This window comes from Zea mays, chromosome 2 (assembly GCF_902167145.1).
Source record: "Zea mays cultivar B73 chromosome 2, Zm-B73-REFERENCE-NAM-5.0, whole genome shotgun sequence".
NCBI lineage: Eukaryota > Viridiplantae > Streptophyta > Magnoliopsida > Poales > Poaceae > Zea > Zea mays.
In genome coordinates, this window is record NC_050097.1 from 47,344,735 (window position 1) to 47,354,109 (window position 9,375).

The window sequence follows — 9,375 nt, forward strand, 5'->3', positions numbered from 1 at the left end:
GTTGTAAATTTAATCTGCTTTTCATTATGTGTGGTCTATCTCTTATTCATTTAGTAGTTGCTTTAAGGACTAATTTAATATTTAAAGTGTGCTATTATCTAATAATCTAAAAACCTTATAGGCACTTAAAGATGTGTATTGGCTTCGCTGATAAAATAAAACAAGAGAAGTTTGATGGATCAAACTTTAAGAGATGGTCTATGAAACTTTATTTGTGGATCATTACTATGCTCATGTATTGGGTTGTGAAGCCTTGTAAAGGTCCTCTAGTTGTTGAAAAAACACACAAAGTTCGTAAGGGTAATGTGATAGCGGTATGTTGCATATTGATGTGTTGTATGAAAGCCGCCTAGAGGGGGTGAATAGGCAAAACCTAAAATTTACAAACTTAAGCACAAACTTCAACCCCGGTTAGCGTTAGAAGGAATATAAAGTTAATCGGAGTACGAGAGAGATGTTCTTCTTGCTTAGGGTTGCTCAATCGATTGCGGGATTACTTTTTGAGCCAACTCAAATCAATCACAAGCAAGAGAACAATAGAGAGGGGAGAGGAAGAATAAAATCACAAAGTAAAGACCAACACAATGAACACGACTCCGAATAACGTATGTCTCCATTGAGGAGACCACTAAGGACATGTCTCTTTCAACCCTTTCCCTTCCTCAAACAGTCACGTAGATCGGTTGAGCTTTTCTTCACTTCATAGAGACACAAGTCCCGCAAGGACCTCCACACAAATAACAGAGTCTCTTGCCTCACTTCACAATAAAGAGAATGGGAAGGATGTAAGGAAAATGGACCCTAGCCATTTGGCTAAATAGGTTTTGGTGTTTGATGATCAACATAACTTGTGGACTAATGTATTTGCTATTGTTTGTGTTTGTAGTTCACAGGATGCTAAAGTTACTTGGACCAAGGCATTGAGGAAAACAACACCTCAAAGAAGACATTATGAAGATCAAGTGAAGTCCAAGAAACAAAGAAAGTGTTGCCTGCGGACTGTCTGGTCTGGAGCACCGGACTATCCGGTGCCACACGCCAGACTGTCCGGTGCACCAGGAACAGTAGCTCCAATAGCTAGTTCTAGGTGGCACTGTGGAGAGAAGTCCATCGGGCTGTCCGGTGTAAAAAGCCTGCGCGCCAACAGTCGGCTGTAGTGTTAGATCAATGGCTAGGCGCACCGGACAGTGAACAGTTGAAATTTGCCTAGAGGGGGGGGGGTGAATAGACGAAACCTGAAAATTATAAAATTTGAACACACACCAAACCCGAAGTTAGTGTTAGAAATAATTTGGAGTGCGGAAGATAGTTTCTCTTGCTATGAGTTGCTCAATCAATGCGGATAACTTTGGGAGCAAACTCAAAACGATGTGAGCAAGAGAACTTTAGAGAGAGGAGAGGGGAGAAACAAATCGAGTGAAGATTAACACAAGTGAACACAACGATTTGTTTCTCGAGGTTTGGTTCCAAAGAACCTACTCCCCGTTGAGGAGGCCACAAAGGCCGGGTCTATTCCAACCCTTTCCCTCTCTCAATCGGTCACTTAGACCGGTCGAGTGCTTCTTCTTAATCACACGGGTCACTAAGACCCCGCTAGGATCACCACACACTTAGGTGTCTCTTGCTTGCTTTACAAAACACTTAAGAAGTTTAGAGTGAGAAGAATAAAGCAATCCAAGCAACAAGAGCAACAAAAGAAACATGAATCACCCTCTCTCAAGTCACTAAGCACTTGATTTGATTTTGGAGCTTGGAGAGGATTTGATCCTTTGATTGTGTCTTGGAGTGTATGCCTTTGCTCTAGTATTCAATGTGAAGGTTGTAAAGCTTGGATGGCTTGAATGGAGGTGGTTGGGGGTATTTATAGCCTCCAACCACTTCCTAGCAGTTGGCTGACTTTGCTGTCGATGGGCACACCGGGCAGTCTGGTGGTGCACCGGACACTGCATTGTTCACTGTCCGGTGCGTGCCACATCAGCCGACCGTTGGGGTTTGGAGCTGTTGACCGTTGAATTCTTCTGTCTTCTTGTGGCACCGGACAATCCGGTGGCACACCGGACAGTCCATTGCGTTCTGACTTTGCAGACTGACTCTGACTTCTAACGGCCAGACTGTTCTGCAGTCGGCCGTTGGCGAAGTTGTCCGTTGCTCCGTTGGCTCACCGGACAGTCCTGTGGCACACTGGACAGTCCGGTTAATTTTAGTTGAGTGGCTCTGAGAAAACCCGAGAGCGACCAGTTCGCGAGGCGCTCGGTCTGGGCACCAGACAGTGTCCGGTGCGCCACATGCTGCACCAAATCTTGTATGCTCCAAACTTTGTAGAATTCCCTCAAGTCATTTTATTTGTATGTTTTTGTTGAACTTTATGCACCTGAGAAAATAAGCAACTAGGCAAACTAATTAGTCCATATGGTTTGTGATGGACGTCAAACACCAAAATCGATTATAGGAAATGGTTAAGCTCATTTCCCTTTCAACAGTGCACTGACCGGTGCACCACCGGACTGTCCGGTATACCACAGAAGAGCAGCAACTTTACTCCAATAGCTAGTCTTGTGTTGGGGGCTATAAATACACCCCAACCGGCCATTTGAAGGTGTGGGAGCCCAAGCAACATACTGTTGGACCTTGCTACCAGGCGCAAGGGGATCCAACGGGGATGAGAGTTGACGTAAACAGGGTTCTCGCACAAGATGACAAAAGCTCTGTTAATCTAGCCTCTCACGGGCACTGTGCGGGGGTATTTATAGGTACCTGAGCGCCCAGCGTCTTGCGTTAAGGACGCATGTGCCCTCAGACACCTAGGTTATCTCCAGAATATTCCCATAAAGCAGGGTTATAGACTGTAATTACAGGGACACCTTTACAAATTAGGCCCGTAACACGCAGCGGCCACGCAGGGCCCGTTACAATGGGCCGGATCACGCGTGGGCCTCCGAGCTGGACAAGGCCGCACGGTGGGATGACCTCGTCGCAGGCCTTCGTCTGATGTCATAAGGGGCGAAGGGCGTCCTCGCCCGTTTTATCTCCGTAGGACCAACGACTGCAGCGAAGGCCTCGAGCGAAGGGTGGCGTCTTTGCCTTCGCCCCAACATTTGCCCTCCGAGGGACCAGTTCGACAAAGTCATCTGGTGCCGAAGACGTCGCTAGATGGCGGAGACGCTGCCCTCGCTCGAAGTGGTTCCACGGGGGTTTTTGACATGACCGTTGATTGACAGCGTACTGTTGGACTGCGGGTTTCCCGAAGCGCCGCGCCCTGTGTATAAAAGGGGGCATGGGTCGGTGCTTTTTGAACTTCACTTTCCGCGCTCCGTGAAAACCCTAGCCGCCTTTTCCACCGTCTTGTTGCTCGTCTGCCCTCCTTGCTCTTGTTCGCCGGAGATCTGGCTCGAGTGAAGCAGACCGCCCGCCGCCGCCGACGGTACGTAGCGATGCCGACCTCCTCTTCTTCTGCTGCCGCTACGCTGCCGGCCGACGTCTCGCCGCCGGCCGATGCCTCGTCTGAGGAGACGCTGAGTACTTTGGTGGCGGAGGAGTTGCGTGCCGGCGATACGGTGGATTTTGGTGTGTCGAGGATGTCATCGGTCCGCGTGCAAGATATGCAGCGGTTGGGTTACTTTGGCGGCGGAGTTGCTCGTGTCCCAGGGACGGAGGAAGTCCCCGAGCCGGAGGGCGAGTTAGTTGTGTTCGAGGCGTTCTTCGCCGCCGGTCTCCGCCTGCCTGCGCACCGATTTGTTGGAGAAGTCCTGCGCAGATTTAATGTTCAGATACATCAGCTGACTCCGAATGCCGTGGTGGCCCTGTCGAAGTATGTCTGGGCGACGACTTCGTACGACGGGCGACCATCTGTCGAAGTCTTTGCGGAGTACTATTGCCTGCACTGGCAGAAGAGGATGATTGGAGATGAAGTTGCTCAGTTTGGGTCCTGTACGTTTACGCCGAAGACCGGCAAGACCACGATGGAGGTAGTCGAGCTAGTCCCTTGCGCCCGCAACAAGTGGGGCAATTGAAATGAGTTTTGGTTTTATGTCGCAGAGGGTACCGTCGAAGACCATGAGGGGCTCCCCGTGTCTGAGATGTGTTCGCATTTTTACTCAGCATACCCGCCCTTTGAGGTGGCAGAGGAGGATGCGGACAAAGGGGCCCTCCGGTGCGCCGCCGGCCTGAGCAGTGGGCGCGATTTGGTTGAAGAATTTGTGGCGTACGGGGTATGGCCCTTGGCGCATGGCTGGGCGCTGGGCGAAGTGTGCCCTCGCCAAATGCCTTCCCATGGTGGGAAGCTGGTGCGAAGTCCTACCTTCGCGCTGGATCTGCAAAGCCGCGATCCGGCCGCCTTCGTGCGTGAGGTGGAGGATGGGGCGGTGCAGATCGTTGGTCGGTACGTGCCGAGGACAGAGGGTCAGCGTAGCTGGGATATCCACGGGTCGAATGACCGTTTGAACAGGGTTTTTGAATTGAATCGACTGCCGTATAACGGCTATCCCGGCCAAGACGATGTGGACCGCCGCGGGAAGAAGCCGGTGGTAGAGTCTGGAGACGACCCTGCGCCGACGGTCACCCCATCCTCTAAGAAGAGGAAACTAGGTACTGCTGTGGGAGGACTTGGGGTTTCCGATGGTTTTGCTAGAGAATTGATGAGGACATGCGCGGCCCCGGGGGGAAGGATGTCTTCGCCCGAGCTCCGGGAGTCTTCGGCGCGGATGCTGAGGGTTACCAGGGGTTGGTGGCCTAGGAATGTTCCTATCCCCCGCGCGGCAGGCGAAGACTTTTTTACATCTCGCATGGTTCGTGAGTGGAAAGTGTTTCCTTACGAGCGGAATATTGCTGCTGTTGTGTCGGCAGTGATGGACAAGGACCGCCAGGGAGCTGCACAGAAACGCCAGGCGGTCGTCAGGCTTCATGAAGCCAGGCCGAAGAGGCAGCGAGGGGCTGCGAGAGCTGCTGCCCCCGACGGAGGCAAGCCGCCGCCGGCGGCGAAGTTGGCCGTCCCTGCATCTAGCAAGGCGGCGGAGGCTGCGGCTGGCGCCGGTGGTTCCAAGTCTGCGAAGACTGTGCCGCCGTCCAGCAGGGTGCCGGATGCTGCGAAGGCGGCCCGAGGGTTGCCTCCGCCGGGCAAACGCGTCGCCGACTTCGCCACCGATATTAGTGTGGACGACTATCTTGGTGGTAAGCCGTTGGTTCGATTTTTTTTTCTTTTTTCTTTTTTCTTTTTTTTAATTCGTTGATGCATCGCAGGATCGGACGAAGGCCAACTTGTTATTGTTGCGCCTGCCGCGGCGACCACGGCGGCCGCCGTAATGCCGAAGGCGAAGGGCGGTGCCCTTAGTGCCGGAGGCGAGCTGCCGGCACTCGCTGCTGTCAGGGACGAGGTGGGCGCTGTGTCCCGCCGGCTGAAGGAGATGGAGGAGGCACTAAGTTAGGTACGCTGAGCTAGACTTGGTTTTTTTTGTTTTTTTTAATTCGTTGAGTCCATGGTCTTACGTGTGTTTTGCAGGCAGCTGCCTTCGCAAACCGCGCGGCGTCGGGGGCCCTCACGGCAGTTGTGTCTGCCGAAGTCGAGAGACTTCGGACGCAACATGCTGACGCCGTCCAGGAAAAATCGGTCGCCGACAGTAAGTGCCGCAAGCTGGCGGACAAGGTGGCCGCGCTGGAGGGGGAGAAGACTGACCTCCGGCGCCAATTGGTGGAGGAGAGGAGGGAGGCCAATGAGGCCCTCGCCAAGGCACAGGCTGCGCTGGCGGAGGCCAATTTGGCGCGGGCGGAGGGCAGTCTTGCCCGGGAGCGCGCCGCGCAGTTGGAGGAGCGGCTCAACGCCCTCCAGAGCCGTGTGGAGAGGACCGAGGCCGCGACGCGCGCGGAGGCTGAGCGGACGCGCAAACAGCTTATGGATTCATACCATGAGCTGGGCGCGCAGACCGGTGACTTCGAAGTGCCGGACCGAGAGCCTGGACTTCGCTGCCTGGAGTGGGTACAGGAGGAGTTGCAGGCACTCCCCACTATCGTGGAGGGGTTTATGTCGTATGCCTCCCTGGTCACCTGCGAGGGGGCGATGAACGCGCTCTCTCGCGAAGGGTGCCGGCACTTTGAGGTCTTCGACCAGGCCGATGAGGATTTTGAGTGAGATATCTACAAGGTTGAGGACCCTATAGTGAAGGAGTCCGCCGGAGCCATCTACGACCGGATGTGGGGCCCGCACGGTCGAGAGGTGGTCAGGGAGCGGGCCGAGACGGCGAGGGCTCAGGTAACGTTTGGCTTTTGTTTGACGTTTGCTGGATGTGGGCTATGTGTGAATTTGCTGAATTTGTGTGCTGCGTCTTAGGCGGCGCGTGGCGAGAGGGTGGACGATTTCGGGGCGTTGAACAGCGCGTTGCCTGACCCGGAGTTGAACCCGGCGGAGGCCGTGTCCGAGGCTGCCCTGGAGCCGCCCCCGGAGACTGCCGAAGGCGTTCCTGATGCCCCCGCAGCCGCTGCGGCCGGCGAAGGCCCACCCCCGGAGACCGCCGAAAGCGTTTCTGATGCCCCCGCAGCTGCTGCAGCCGGCGAAGGCCCGCCGCCAACTGCTGTGCCGAGGGTTGAAGATCCTGCGACGGTGGCGGTGGAGGCGACGGCGGAGGCTCCCGCAATGGCTGGGTCCTCGCAGGTGGCGTAATGGGTGTGGGTAGTCACGGAATTTTGGATATGTTGCTGAATCTTGGTTATGCGCAGGTTCAAGATTTTGGGCCTGCGCACGCAACCGCCACTACTAATTTTTTGGCGGCTTCGACCGTGGATGATGTTAATAAATCAGATGGGTCTACATCTAAGTTTTCTGATTTTGGTGACTCCGGGAGCTCGGTTGAGTGGACTGAGGAGTCGTCGGATGAGGACTTGGACTACTTTGCGGCCTTGGATGTGGCAGCGGCGGAGGCGTCACCGCGCGCTGCGGATGCAGAGGATGTGCCTGGTCCGAGTACTGGTCGTAGGCGGCGAAGGGCGGTTGCGAAGCGTAGAGTGAGTGGGGCGGACGGCGGTCGACTTCGTGTGAGTAGGGCCGGCCGGCAGGAACTGTTGTCCTTGCCGGCCGCCGTGAGTACGGGTGAGGGGGAATTGCAGAGTCTTTTTGCGGGTGAGGAGCTTAGGATAATGTTATTCAACTATAGGGAGATGGGAATTATTCCGAAGGCTGAGCCGATGTAGAGTGTGATGCCCTCGCTTGTACATGTGTAATGGCTTGTATGATGAAGTTGTGTGCCCTCGCACATTTGGTTATGCTAGCGAAGGCGTTACACACTTGGTCGGGTGTAATTGCTATGCTGGACTGGTGTGCGTGTAGTAGGTCTTTGCGCGGACTGTTGCATGGACAGGTGTAATTGTTATCGCGCTAGCCCGGCTGCGCCCGTAGGTGACTTTTGCACGGATAGTCTCCGCGGTAGACTTCGGTTTTTCGCACGTGTTGTGCTAGTCCGGCTGCACCCTTGGGCGACTTCTGCACGGTAAGTCTTCGCGGTAGACTTCGGTTTTTCGCACTTGTTGTGCTAGTCCGGCTGCACCCTTAGGCGACTTCTGCACGGTAAGTCTTCGCGGTAGACTTCGATTTGTCGCACTTATTGTGCTAATCCGGCTGCACCCTTAGGCGACTTCTGCACGGTAAGTCTTCGCGTTAGACTTTGATTTTTCGCACTTATTGTGCTGATCCGGATGCACCCTTAGGCGACTTCTGCATGGTAAGTCTTCGCGGTAGACTTCGATTTTTCGTACTTATTGTGCTGATCCGGCTGCACCCTTAGGCGACTTCTGCACGGTAAGTCTTCGCGGTAGACTTCGATTTTTCGCACTTATTGTGCTAATCCGGCCGCACCCTTAGGCGACTTCTGCGCGGAGTTGTCGCACGCGAGGGTGGCTAGCACTGAGCCTCGCGGTGACTTCGTATTGGTCGAATGTCGAAGACCGTCGTCGCGGTCTTTTTTCGACGCATGTTTTTGCGGGGGATTTTTCGCTTGTATATTACATGGCTCCGCCTCGTTAAAAACCTCACCCCCCGGGAGGAAAAGAGTGCGGGCCAGAATAAGATTGTTTTTGCGAATTACAAGGGCGAATCAGCCCTAATGAGTCAAACAAAAAATTTGCAGAGGTTGTCGATGTTCCAGGAGTGCTCCAGGTCTTCACCGTTTGGCGTTGTGAGCCTGTAAGCGCTGGGGGAAGCTTTCGTCTTGACTATGAAGGGGCCCTCCCACCTGGGCTCTAGCTTGCCCCTGGACTCTGTCCGAGTTGTACGGACGAGTACGAGGTCCCCTTCGTTGAATTCCCTTGGGACGACTGCATGGACGCGCCATGCTTTTGTCTGGGCTTGGTATTTGTTTAGAGCTTGTAGGGCGAAGACTCGGTCTCCATCGATGAGATCCTTTGAAGTGGGCTCGTCCACGTCGGGGACGGCTGAAGGAACTGTTCGCGGGGACCCATGTTTTATTTCTTGTGGGGTCATGGCCTCCGATCCGTATAGAAGGCGGAAAGGAGTGAATCCGGTCGCCCTGCACTCAGTCGTGTTTAGTGCCCAGACCGCCTCAGGTAACAAATCGGCCCACTTGCCCTTTTTTCGTCGAGGAGCATCTTCTTGACAGCTGTGAAGATTTTTCCATTGGCGCGTTCCACAACTCCGTTGGACTGCGGGTGATAGACTGAGGCGAAGGCAAGCTTGGTGCCGATGGAGAAGCAAAAATCCTTGAAGTCTTGGCTGTCAAACTGCTTGCCGTTGTCGACTGTTAGTTCGGACGGTACTCCGAAGCGGCAAACAATGTTTTGCCAAAAGAATTTTTGGGCAGTCTTTGATGTTATTGTGGAGACAGCCCTTGCCTCGATCCATTTGGTGAAGTATTCGACAGCGACGAAGGCGAACTTAAGGTTCCCCTGAGCCGTGGGTAGGGGCCCGACGATGTCTAGGCCCCAGCGCTGGAGAGGCCATGTGTGGGCGATCAGCTTTGTAAATTGCGAAGGGCTGCCTGATCGAGGGGAAAACTTCTGGCAGGCTTCGCAGGACTTTGTGACCCGATTTGCGGCGCAGATCATTGCGGGCCAGTAGAAGCCTTGGCGGATCACCTTAGCAGCTAGGGCCCTTGGCCCTGCGTGAGAGCCGCAGGTACCACTGTGGACCTCGCGGAGGATCTGGACACCTTCGGTTTTGGTGACGCATTTGAGCATTGGCTGACTGACCCCCTTCTTGTAGAGTTGGCCCTCAATCAGTGCGAAGTCCCGGCTTCGATGTTTGAGACGCTTGGCCTCGTTGATGTCGGTTGGGTGATAATACCCCTGTAGGAACAGAGTTATCGGTGCCCGCCAGTCTTCGGTCATGATAAGGTTGACTATTCGGTGGCCCTCGCTGTCATTGGTTATTTGGAGCCC